We start from the raw sequence: 13,776 nt of genomic DNA on the forward strand, positions 1-13,776 counted from the left end.
GAGGTTTTTTAAGCACAAATTCAGGCTTCAGAGAGTGTTGTGCTGCATATACATGTGAGTGATTTATCTGAGATGTTCACAGCTTAGCAGGTGATACAGGGCAGAAAAGGAGTGGGAGGAAGGTATGGAAGGGTGGGGATGAGAGTAACCTTGGGGTGTCCCCTGGCTGAGGATTACTTGGTTTTCGTAGGTACCAAAGCAACTGAGAGTTTTAAGGAGGACAGTTGGACACCTTTGACAAATGCTCTCAGGGGAGCTTTTCTTGTGCATGAGGGAGAAGCGCCGAGATGCTTATTGAAAACATGGCTGTGTAGAGACCAAAGGTGGAACTGCTGGCTGAACAGAGGTGGGAACCGATAACTTGATAGTTTTTAATGGGATATAGAGAGGACAAGACCCAAGTGCCGCTTGCTGGGCGGACGGGAGCTGCTGTGATCATACCCCTAGTGACAGCTCCATGCGGCGGGTTGGGTCCTGAGCACCCTGCTCTGGGTGGGCTGCATTTGATGGTGTCAGAAATTCTTTCCTACCCTCTCACAGCGTAGCTGAAGTGAAACCAAAGGTGAGGGCTCATCTGAATTTAACTTTCTGAACTTAATCAGCAAATATTCCTACTCTTTTCTTTAATTTTCTAGTTTTTTGAAGTGCAACATAAATCAAATATTATGGCAAGGTGCCTTGCTGCTTCACAGCTGTGGTTGCAGCACCATTTACTTCTAAGAACGTTCTTTCGAGAGCTCTGACATCTTTGCACACAGTCACTTTGACCTCAATATTGCAAAAACAGGGAAGTGAAGACACGTGGTTCAGTGTGGTGGAGACTTTGTGCAAAGGTGAGGACATAGAGAAAATTCTTATAGAAATTAACTGCAAAACACCCTGTTTTCTGCATCCTGGTTTCAGCTTACGGACTCTTCCAACTAGAAAAATATTAGAGGGAGATTATATACTTCCTATCAGATGTGCTATAGAAAAATGTATTTTAAAGATAGTTATTGGAAGGTCAACAAGGGTGCTGAGGACCTCAGGCTGGTAAATCTGTTCATTTGTGGGCAGAAAGAAATCTAACGGGTTAGAGAAATTGATCTCTGATTGAAATACATGATGCCGTTCGAGGAAGTTAGAAAGCTTTCTGTGGAGAGTAATGTTTGTATGAGGAAATGAGTAATCGCAAACAGAATACTCTGTATTAAATGCTTATGGATGTGCTGTAGCTATACTGTTTATTTATTTCTTTGTGCTATAGTCCTGCCTTGAAATTTCATTCAAAAATCAGGTACTCGCTGAACAGATTAGAGTCCTCGCTTAGTGACAAGATACAATAGAAAAATACAGATGAGCAAAAGAGTATTACTTTATATTTTGTATTTAGTCTTAAAAGTGAGAAATTCTGAAAAAAAATAAAAAATCTTTACACTTGTATTTCTTTTAATCAATGCATCAAATCCTATTGAATTCTCAGCCTTTCCAATGGATGTATGTGCTGCGTAATGCCCTGTACATGTTGAGATTCAAGGGCTGGCTTGTGAACAGGTGTATAAACCCACTGAGCCCATGCGCTGCTCAAACACTTGGTGTTGTGCATCTTTTACAAGTTGGACTTCAGTCTTGTTCCCTGCCCGAACTAAATATTTATTCAGCAAGGCTGAATTTATTGGTTTAGGTTGGTTTCTATTGTATGTAATGTATAATTAACCATCACTTTCAAGCAGGTGTTGGGGGCGCACACAATGAAAAGCATGTTAATGAAACGTGTTATAGGCAGAGCAAGTGCTAGTCAGCTAGTACAGATGCAGTTTTAATAATTCAGCCATTCGACTTGTTTTATTCTACACAGCTTGGAAATGCTCCATCATGTCTGCAGCCTGCAACATCACAGAAAATATTTGATCAGACCCAGTTTTTAGAAGACACACAGAGTTCGAAGTCTCATGTCACCACCTTAATCAAGAGCATCATCACTGGCAGTTTTTAGTAAGTCCTGTCTTTGTTTTTACTGTTTTATGGCAACGGATTGATGTAAAGACAAGTCTGGTTTTGCAGTCCGTGCTGTGGCTGTTGATCGGTCTGGTCTGTGTCTGCATGGGCACTGACACCAGCGAGTTGGGATTTTATGAGGAGATGTGTTGAGGAGATGGGGGGTTTAGCTCCATGATCTTTGTAGCAATAGATTTTGTGTTGATATCTTAGAATCTTGTAGAATCCTAGTAGTACTTGGATAATATACATATTTACTTGGGACATAATTTAAGCATGAAATGGGAGTTTAAGAAACAAAAATGTGATGTAAATAGTAATTCCGTGCATCCAGCATGAATACAACAGTGCAGGATCCAGTGCTGAATGGTTCTGATCAGCACATTGCCATCTGTCCTGGTGTGCACATCCCCACGCTGGATTCCTAATGTCAGATTTTTTCCGGTTGGATCTCAATTCTGATTTTCAGGCACCCTTTGCATTCAGGGAGCGACTGAATGGAACGACTTCTCCTTGGTGCCATCTCAAGGCATATCAGGGATAAGAGGGTCATTAGGGCAGTCAACATGGCTTCACCAAGGGGAAGTCGTGCTTGACCAACCTCATTGACTTTTATGAGGGCATAACAAGATGGATGGACGACGGCAGAGCGGTGGACGTGATCTACCTTGCTTTGAGTAAGACTGTGTCTTTGGCTCCAGAGTCTGTTCTCACTGCTTGATCTGTCAATAATTAAGGGTGAGCACAAGAAATCTGTTATAAATGGTTACTGGGCAGTAGTATCTTTCTGGGTAAAGGGTAAACTTGGAACACCCAAAGAGCCTCTATTGAAATCACTGTTGCTTACATAGCGTTGTATGGATAGTGAGAGTGCTGAATACTCTGATGCCAGGATTAAAATTTCCTAGCCAAATACTAAATCATGTTTATATCCTCCTGTAGTTACAGTTCTTTGGGGTCTAAATTTTAACTTAGTGCTCACTCCTATTTAATTTTCAATGGATTGCCACAGCTATACCATCATTTAGTCTGAAGAAATAAGTGCGATTTTCTCCATTCTGCTGCTGTAGGTTTCAGCAGTGGTTTCACTGTCTTCTGGTAAACAGAGACCAAATTTTGTATCTATGGACAAATGTTCCCTTCGTCTTCTGTCATTAGCTTTCCGTGTACATAAATATAACAGCTTTGCAGCGGTTACCTGTTAGTTACCAGGCAACAGCAGCATTTGCAGGGCCTGCAGCTGCGGGGAATGACGTGCGGCTCCTGGGCTGGAAATTAAAGTGCTCTGAATTTTGAACGGAGGTTGATAAGAAGGACATTAGTGCGGGTATAATGCCACTTCCACTGTGGGAGCAACATGTCAGCAGAGTTTCTATAACAACAGCGGTTTGCTGAGATATAGCCCTCTAGCACATGTTCGTGATGGAAAAATGGTGATTGCCTTAGCCTTCTGCAATACGTGGTTTGCTCTGCAATACACGCTGTACTCCGTTTGAACCTTTTTGCTGCTGTGCAAAGCAGGAATCTGTCGTGCTCCCCAAACATTCACTTGGATTTGTTGTTACTGGTGTCAAAGCACTAGATGTTTGTAATAATAGGGAAAAATCTGCGCTGAAAGAAGAAGAAATTGTAAATAATTTGAGTATTGGATGCTATTCAGAGGTGGTTTGCAGTGTCTGGATGATAACAGAACAATAAGGCTGGATATTAGTATAATAATGAAAAACATGAATGCTTCTGCTAGGAGTACTCAGTGTTTAACCTGGATAGCTGGCTCTGCTAAGGGAGTTTGTTAAGGTTACCTGGATTCCCTGTGCACATGTGAGATTTTTATCAATGAAAGCAACAAATCCATGGCCCAAACTGTTATCTGCATGTTGATAAATGCTGACGTCAAATCATAATATATTTGAATTTTCATCTTTTTACGTCTCTTCTGAGCATTTTTAACCATATGGCACAGAGTTCTATGAGCTATTTAAATGGTTTATTTCCCTTTACCATTCCATCATCAGTTTCTCGTTCATATCAATAGAATGACTTAAATAACCTCTCATTTCTGATAATATTTTCTGCGTTAACTGTTGCCAGTGCAAATGTAGAATTCTGGTTTGGTTTTGTTGATACAATGCCAGTACAATAAAAGCCTTTCCTATATGCAGGCTATGAAGAGAACTTCCATCAAAAATAGATCTTAATGTGGTTTTAAAAGCCCATTTTTTCTACTCGGAGTTGAAGCAGGTTGTGCACAGCTCTCTACAATGTACCTGGTACTTGGTGCTTGGTTGGTTGTTGGGTATTTTTTTGTTCTTCTTAAAAAAGTAATAGTTTCAGACACATTCAAACCATTAGTTCCTGGTTACCTGAGAGGCAGTGGGTGGAGGGGGGAAATGAGTCGTGCTCAGCATAGCAAGGAGATAATGAGCTACATAAATAATTAGCAACACATTTTAAAAATAGGCTCATAAAGAGCCAAATGTATCTTGGCTCAAGAGCAGGGTCTCAAAGATGTAATTTAGACTATTCATGTCAGCGAGGCAAATATGATTTAAATCTTTCTCTCTGGAGTCTTTAACATTCATAAAATGTGAAGTGTGCTCATAAAGGAACAGAATTGGATTTGAAGCAAAACACACTAAGGCCACTCATGAACATGTTTGGAAACTTTCTGGTTCCTTGAGCAGTAATATCATGGTTTGTGTAGCTGCTGTGGAGCTTGCAGATTATTTCTAGCAGCTGAAATTCCAGAAAACAATGCAATAGGTGTCTTCACCTGGGGAAAAAATGGATGCAAACGCTTAAATATACTCTAACAGCTCTATCATTTCCATGAACAGAAGAAGAAATGCAACTCTAGACACAACCAGTGCTTCCAAAGAATAGAGGCAGCTCGGCTCAGACACCAGTAAATAAGAACATTATGTATTAAAAGGATGTTGAATGTGGACATTTATGAAATACATAAATGTGGCAATAAGATATACATATGGCTGTCACTTTATGGAGCACTGGATATCATTGACACTTTAAATGATGGTGTTCCCTTTACTTAGCCTGACATGTGTACCCATCAGCAAAGACGTTAGAGACCGAAGTCCAAAGAAACAGCGATTAGCATATTTTAAAGTTTCCTGCACTGACTGCTTAAATACGTTTATATTAATAGAAAGATGAGACTCCTCATGATGTTCTCTACATGACAAAGGCTAAAAATAGTTCTATTAGAACTTTGGCTGCAGTTCTACCAAGTTTTAACAGTTCAGGGGAAAGGAAAATACTTTTGAAGGGTTATAATTAATGAGGTATATGTTGTTGGTGGTGGGTTTTTTTAAAGTATACCAAAATAACATGAAGAAATTGGGCCAAGCGTGCTATTTTGTGCCTTTGGCATTTGGGTAGTTTGCAGCTCAGTTTCCCACTTGAGACAGGGCTGGGAACCACAACTTCTGCATCCATGTTTCTCAAATTCAGTACCTGAAGTATCATTCTATGTAGTGACTTAGTGCTGCTTTGGAGGTATTGTGTTCTATTTTGTTTTGAGAATAAATAAGGGGGAAGCTTTGAGGTTATTAAAAAAAAAGGGAGGGGATTTAAAAAATGAAAAAATGATAAAAGAAATTGGAAAAATAAAAGACAAGCAGTCCTGCAAAAAGCAGCATTTGGATGCAGCGGTAGCATTGTGTCGGGTGTGATGTACATGGATGGGTGACAGAATGGGAGACATAAGGATGGTTCATAATACTAGCAGGGGAAAAGCAGTGGAACAAGTAAGCTGCTGCCAGGGCATGGGGTTCAAAGCTCTTCTAGGAGTTTCCTCTAGGATATTTTGACAACCAATGACAATTTGCAGGGAGTTTGGAGTATTTTGGCCCAGCTAAACACCCCATGTGAATAGCTTATTCTTATTCTTTGAAAGACTGGAGCCTCCAAGATCATTAAAACCTGGACTTGAAAGCTCAAGAGAATAGATTTCCCCCCATATTTTGGGCAGAACATATTATCTTTCAGCACTTAATTATTCTATCAGTTGGCTTCTAGCAGAAAATGTGGATTGATTTACTTTTTAAAGAATATTCCAGATCTTTAAAATTTCAAACTTTTAGCAAATAAAGGGTCAGTTCGTAGCTAATTCTATCTTAAATTATTTTCAAAGTTTTAATATCTTATTTCCATCTTCAGCTGTGCTCCTATAGAAAGAACTCTGTAAATCACACTACACACCGTAGGGAGAGTTCTGAATAGAGCTGAAAGAATCATTTGTATGTTAAAACCTTTTGTCTTTCTTTTTTTAAATTAACAGTTTCCTATATTTGAATTATGATTTCAAAAGATGAGAGAGAATGCGTTAGTTACGCGCTGGCCTGTATTTACGTGCTAATCTTGGTACTCATGCAAATACAGATTTCTTTGGGAGGTTTAGCTGGAAGAGGAGAAAAGAGTCAAATGTCTGCACCCAACTCCAGTCCAGGAACTGTAACTTTGTGATGGATTAATCTTGGTAGAAGCAGTTCCTGATTACATGAGCAGAATCTTGGATGTGCTGGCTGCTGATGCTGTTATGGGTCTCTGAAACCTGTCTGCAGATGCACCAGGCTCTAGGGCAGCATTAGGCTCCAGACCTCCTTCCCAATTTCATAGCAAACTTGATTAAGCCATTAAATTGCAGATCATTGCTGACAGTAAATTAATTCTTAATCTGAGTCTTATTCTGTACTACATTGGGAGACTTTTGCCAGGAGGCCAGTGACTTGAAAATGGGTAATTGAATTCTACTGTAAATACATTTATATCTACCCTTCTGCTTGCAGGAGCTGGCAAACAAGCGAGAGCCATTAATTAATACCTGTAATTTGGTTTGGTGGAATAAGCTCTACTCCTGTCAGATTCTGAAATGTAAACCAAGGCTATGAAGGGGGGGAGTAAATAAAATATAAGGAAAGCTGACAAAAGTGTGTTCCTTGGAGAATCTGTTCTTATTTCTCTCTGTAAAAATGTTGGCTGTTTGCAAATGTTGCAATACTTTGGTCTGAAGCCAATGTAGCAAAGTTAGAAAACCCCTGAATACGGGAAAAGTAACAATAGTGGCAAGATGTATTCTGGGCATTTCGCAATTATGTAATTAATCCCTTATGACCCAATTTAAACAACTTCAGGATGCAATTTGAGCAGGTTGATCATCTCTGCTGCACATAGAGATGTGCGTTGGTTGTCACACAAGGTTTTTATTGTTTGAAGGTTGTGTTCAAAAGTATTAGAAGGAAACTAGAGCCTCGCTTACTAGTGCTGTGTTAACACTATTCTCTTTCCATTCCTCTGAAAAAAACCTCAGTTTTCCTACTTTTCTTGCATAGTTTTTCCATTTCCTTAGAGTCCTGAAAGTTGGATGATTAGGAGACTCACTTCTTTGTTACAGAAAGATGCCTCCTCATTCTCATTAAAGAGAAGCAAGCTCCTCCATATCAGTGGCTTATGATAAATAGCTTCTTATACCTATATAATTATAGGGTACTTCCAGTTCTCCAAATTGGTTTAAGCCTTTGGGTCAATATCCAAACAATGGAGGGAACAATCTTCATTGCTTTCTAGTACTCTTCTTAAAACTGTTTCCACTGTGTTGTAATTGTGTGGATAATTTTCTAGAAAAGTAGGACCAAGAAGCCCGTGGGGATGCTCTAACATCATTACTGACTGGCTGTCTTTAGCTATGAGTCAATCTGAATTATATTCTAAGTATCTCTTGGCAAGCTAATGACATTAGCCCGAGCCGTGTTGTGGTTCATTTACTCTTTTGTGGTGAACATTGCAGATAGAGCTGAGTTTTTGGAAACTTTAGTAGGAAAAAGGTTTTCTTGGCAGCAAACATGTCTATAAACTTTATCTGAAATTAACAGGTCATAACAAACGGAAAATATCTGACAACACCACCAGGAAAACTTCAGTTTTCTGGCAAAAATCGTAAGAGAAAGAATCGTAGTTCAATAAAAAGGAATGTTGCTGTGCTTAATAAGGTTGATAAACCCAGACAAGAGTAGAATTAACTTGAAGATCTAGCATATAAAGAGGGGTAAGTTGTTAAAATGCAAGCTGGGGAACAGTCCCAACAGAGACACCGGGAGGGAACATAGATGCACCTTATCTGGTTTAGGCAATAAATGGTGTATTTAATGGTCTCCAGTGCCAATTAAAGTTGTAGAATTGCAATTTTTGCTCAAACCTATGGAGTCCCAAGGATTAAGGATACGTGCATGAAAACATACATATACTAATGGTCTTACGTCTACATATTTTAGAGAGAGAATTTTATACAAATATGTATAGAAAACATAATATATAAATAGACGTGCATGTAATATTCTACATGTTTAAAATCCACAGTCTGAGATTTGTGGCTTTGCTCTCCAGTGTTATTAAAAATTTAACCATGACTCCAGCTGAGACACTTTGTTATTTTGAGAGCAATGCAAATGTTAATAATTAAAAGCAATTAAGAAGTGTGCTAAAAGTCATGGAATTTTTATAGGCTGGTTGACTGAATAACAGACATCTAGATTATCTAGAGTGCCCAAGCATCACTAAACAAAGCCTTCTCCCATCCTACAAGTCCTGTAGCAATGAAATAACCTATTTTGTCGATTTGGGAATCCAGCTGAGCTTTTGGAGTGAAATTATAAATCCCGATGAGTCCCATGGTCACTGCGCTGTGGACGACTCTGAAGGAGCTCTTTCCTTCCAGAAATCCAGATGCACAGGATTCCAAGCAACAGGTCAAATAAAAGGAAAGCATGTAAGGAAAATCCTGACTTTGTTAAGCTTTATTCATCTGGTAGTGACCATAAAGTCTACGCTGTCACCACATTTTACAGGGCTCAGTGCTCAGAACCAAACGCTACATTTCTAGCAAAGAGAATATTTTATCTCTTCTGAAAGAACGCGGGAAGAGCTGAGAAAGCAGAATGCCTCCTCCCCTCTCTGCTTCTAAAAATAAATTAATAAGTAACATATGGCTTATAAATTAATCAATTTCTGTTATCTTGAAGGAGCAAAATATTCTCTTAGCTCTTCACTTACCAAAGGCCAATGATGGAAATTAGTTCAGAAATCTGCCTGGATTTGCTCATGTCCTTGCAATGTCTGCACATTGTGTGAACTCTGTCTGGTTTAATGCGTGTAATGAAGCCATTGCCAGCCTTGGAGTCAGAGACTTGTAGATTCTGATTTAGAGAACACAACATTTCCTGTGAACTGCAGTTTATCTTCTGAAGTGCGTTTCTCCTTGGCAGATAACTGAGGGGAAAATTGACTTTTGCCAAACATCACCAATACAGAAAATTAGGATGAGCTTTGCCCATCGTGCTCCTCTTTGCTTCTATATCTTTGGGGTTTGGTTTGTTTGTTTTGTGAGCTTTTTCAACTTCAAGTTTAGAATTGTATTTCAGTTTTGTTTCTTGGTTTCCAGCCTTGCAAATGCAGCTTCTTGTCACACGAAGCCGATCAGATTGACAGATGAGCTGGGACATTCCCTTTACGAGATCTCAACTGTTCAGGTTCTGGAAATAGTTCTCCTGAAATAGGACTGCGTCCTTATTTATAAAATGAGTAAGACTGCAGTCCTCCCATGTAACGGCATTTTTAGCACATTACCATATAATTAAGTTTAAAACCAAGACAGCCCTTCAAGTGTGATTGGGAAATCTCCAGCTCTGGGAAAAAGTAGCAGTGTATTTAGTAAGATGAAAAGAATAGCCAGGAAGGCACCGGAAAAATGTTGTTAAACCAGATTTAGGTGGCTGGACATCCCATGGCGGGTTAGCTGGGTGTGCAATTTGATCCAATACTACGGGGCCTGAAGCCCTTTTATCTCAGGGTCAGTCTTAACCATGTGAAACTGGATTTTAATCTTGCTCTGTGAAGTTTTTCAGTTGTTAGTTTTCAGTTTTCTTGAATTGAGTGCTTACCTGCCCTTATAGAAAAGAGATAGTAAGCAGGAGAAACAATATCGTAGCATCTGTAACTCATTACGTACTATGAGGATTTTTTATTTTTCTTGTTGTGGCTATGTCCCACTACATTTCTATGGTATCATAACTAGTGTTTTGATGGAATTCTTGTACTTCAAGTGACCTGCTCTGTTGTTTAACCTAAGCAGCTGTAAATACACATGGTACATCAGCCTGACTTCATAAACTGATCTCTCATGAGTCAATCTACTTTGTTTTATAAGACTTATAGCAACTGATGTATGGCTAGAAAGGGCTCAGGTTGCAGATTCAGTATCTCAATTGCTAAACCAAATCGCTGCTCTGCTGGAGTTTTGCTAAAGGTCTAGGGAACACTAAATGCAGGTTTGCTTAAAACTGGTACTGGAAACTGTTTCTGTTGGTAAGATGCTGCCTGAACCGAGAGCACACACCTGGCTTTTCTTCAGTTCCAAATATCAAATTGGTGAATAAATGTGAGATAGTTATTTCTCCTGCTGAAATACTTACCCCATTAGTCCTGTTTTAATCTTTTCTTCAGAACACTGCAATAAAAATCTCAAGCAGGTTTGATTCAAGTGACGTTAATGTGTCCCACCCTGCAAACGCCCGTGGTGGTTCCGAAGCAGGGTGAGAAATCAGAGCCCAGCTCGAGCTGCTCTGACATATGCAGAGATCTGTGAAGAGAAATGATCTTTCCTCACAGACTGCAAGAACAGCAAAAAGAAGAATAATGATGGAAGCTATTGCTGAGCAAAATGCATTATTTTTAGAATCCCTGTTCTCTTGGCTCACCCGGTTGAAAAGAGAAGCCGTTCTGTGCCCATGTCCCTGCCCGGCACTGTGTAGTGTGGACACGCTGAGTATGGATAATAAAGTGTGGATAATAAAGTGTGGATAATAAAGCTTTTTCAGAAGACCGGAATTTGCCCAGTGAAGCGTTTTGCGTAGCTCTTGTAGTCATGGCAGATCCAATACATTTGTGTGGCCTTGGCTTGTGTGTACATACGGATCCTCTAGTCCACAGAAAATGTATTGGAAATTTCATCTCTGGGGTTTTTGTTTTATGTTCCCCCCACCCTGTCTGGCTTGGTGCCCAGTCCTATGAATCGTGAAGCCATAGTTTAAATGTGGAATGTGTCTGTCATTGTATATTTTATTCTGTATTCATAGAATATCAAACATAGGTGAAGTTAAAACCTGTACGTGATAAAAGCATGTAGACCACTGCTAATACTTTCTTATAATCAGGAATGATCCTAATTAGCTGGTGGAGAATTGTCAGTGTATTGGAAACACGCATTGCAGGGCTACTGAAAGTGGAATTTAAATTGGCAAACTGTTCTGTTGCCGGTTTATTTGCTTGGTTTTCACTCTGGTCTCTTTCAGATTTTAGAAGCTGAGAATTCAGTCCTCTGAAATTCCTGAAATCAAAGACTTAGTGCTCCCAGCATTCAGGTTGGTGAGGAACTGCCCTAGGGCAGCGGTGTCAGGTAGATTGTACTTAAAACAAGAACCTTTTCTTCCTTTCTTCTGCACAAAAAAGTTGGAAATGTCAAGTTTTTGTTCAGAATTCTGATAATACCACGACTGGGAAAGTCGAAATCCTCCATGAAAAGGAATATTACCCAAGAGAACTGTGTAGGTTTATTTGCAAAGCACTTTGTAGCTGTGGATTGGATGACATTTAAGCACTAAATATTGTTATTTTGTGTTGTGATACAGAGCAAGCACCAATGAAAACAGTGAACTGCAACAATGCAATTGTGCGGCTTCATTTTTTCCCAAAGCTTTAGCGTTTGTGTTCGCCGAAGTCTGAATTGGTGTTTAAAATGAGGAGTTGCCCAGAGGAGATTGTTGGTTTTTTAATGTACATTTCACTGGACAGCAAAGCAATTAATTCCTAAATTTATAAATTACTCTCTACCACATTATAGCAGGATTAGACACATTTTGGCATTTCAGCAACTTTCAACACACACTTTATGCATGAGAAGAAATAATGAGATTTGACAATCTGGCAGAGAAAAATTGTTCAAAATTTGGATTGTTTTCCAGCCTGTCCAGGGAACAGGACGGGGATTTGCAGATTCTCTATGGCAGAGAGTTAATTGCCATAACATTCCCTTTGCCATCTTTCCTCTGCAGAGGCAAATCACCTCATTGTGAGCAATTTGGGACCCTCAAGGAAAAATGCTCCTTCATTTTGTGCATGGGATTCAGCCAACAATGGTTGGGAGCCTGAGTTGAGGAGACAGCATTAACTTCAATCCAGTCACTCCCACAGAAAGAATAAAGTGATGTTAAGTCATTTGGTTAATTATGTAGTTAAGCCCCATTTAAGGTGATACAGCCTTGGCAGCACCAAGACTGAATTATGCCGAAAACAGTAAAGAAAAGGTCCGGATTCTGATCCTCTGAATCAGGTGTGAAAACTGAATAGAAAAGGTGCTGGCACTGAGTTTTCTTTTCTCTGGGTAAATAAAGCATCATTGGCGCGGTCGAGGGCCACAGGAGTTTGCGTTTGGTTGAGCTCCTAATCAAGTGGCCGTTTCCATTTTGACAAGGGCTGGAACAGAATTGTGAGTTTGAAGAAATGGAGTTAACAAGCTCCTCCAGCTGCCGCCTTTTCAGCAGAAAATAAAAGGAGAAAGGTAACACGGATTCCTTAGCTAGTTCCACTGGCCATAAGAGATGTAACGCAGAATTTCTCCCGTGTAGTTCAATTCCACTACACTTTAATAAACCACCCTAAGGCTCTATGTTTCTTCTCCTGACGCATTTTCTGCTTTGTGAAGGGCTTCACGGGGCTGGTAAGCAGAACTGAACTTGGCATAGCTGCACGAAAACTGAAATGCCAGAGTGAAAGAAATGGATTAAACAGATTATCTCCTATCACACTTCAAAGAATTTGAAGCGTAGGGGTTTAAAACGCAATAACTTTATATTAAGATTTTTTTTAATGGAAGGCTATATTCATGACATACTGCCGATAAAGAATAACATTATTTTCCTAAAAGAATTTCAGAGCGCTTTAAAACAATAAGGGAATGTCTTTACATATCTGCTTGGCCACAATGAAAAGAGTTTGTTCTACACCTAATTCAAATGAATGACACTGATTTATTTCTAGTTCTTCTGTCCATTCTTCACCATTTGGTAGTATTATGTGTGAAAGAAGGAAATACGTGAGGACTTTGTGCCTTCTGCCACATGCTGGTGTAGTGCTGGGAAGGGGGAGTAGAAGGGAAAAGAAATTGTCTTCTGAATAAATATCACTTCTGGCCTTCACAAGTTGTTCCAGATCAAATCCTCTCTTTGAGAATTAGCCAAAGATAGGCAGGAAGGACAGTCCTCTGAACTATAATAAGCATAATCATCAGAAAGCAATTTCCACCCTTAAATGTAGTGTAGATTGAAGGAGGAGAAAATGTGATTAGATCAGACATGGAGGAGAAAGCCTGTAGCATCTTTTCCTATAGAATTCAATTTAGTCCTAATTTTCTGGACGCTTATGAAATAGGAGAACAGTAAACCACTAGTGGAGGGGAAGGGTGACTAATGAAGGGATGTGCAAATTTAGGAGGAAGTCAGGTGTTTTGATTTTGCCTGACATATTTTACAAGCTAATTGTTGTTTGTTTTTCACAAAATGCCTTAATTGCAAATTCCATTATATGCTCTAAGCTGGTAGCTATGTGACTATTTTCCTTTGTTTACCACTTGCTGTATCCTTGGCTCTGCCACGCAAAGTCCCCTTTCCCATGGGATGTTGCTACTGGGTATGTTGGGTCCTTTAAAAGCCCTTAGTTTTATGTTGTTGA

At 39.5% G+C, this 13,776-nt stretch overlaps 1 protein-coding gene across 3 annotated transcripts in view; it reads left to right on the top strand.

The window, feature by feature from the left end:
• Positions 1-1,846: 1,846 nt before the first annotated feature.
• Positions 1,847-13,776, top strand: part of RIMBP2 (RIMS binding protein 2) — a gene marked incomplete at both ends in the record, with an annotated part of 74,976 nt that continues 63,046 nt past the window's right edge. For 2 of the 3 annotated variants that reach the window (XM_080355386.1, XM_080355393.1), the window contains one exon: positions 1,847-1,974. The remainder of the gene's footprint in view (positions 1,975-13,776) is intronic. The other variant, XM_080355384.1, reaches the window with a different exon arrangement.

This window comes from Nesoenas mayeri, assembly GCF_963082525.1.
Source record: "Nesoenas mayeri genome assembly, chromosome: 17".
NCBI classification, from domain to species: Eukaryota; Metazoa; Chordata; class Aves; order Columbiformes; family Columbidae; genus Nesoenas; species Nesoenas mayeri.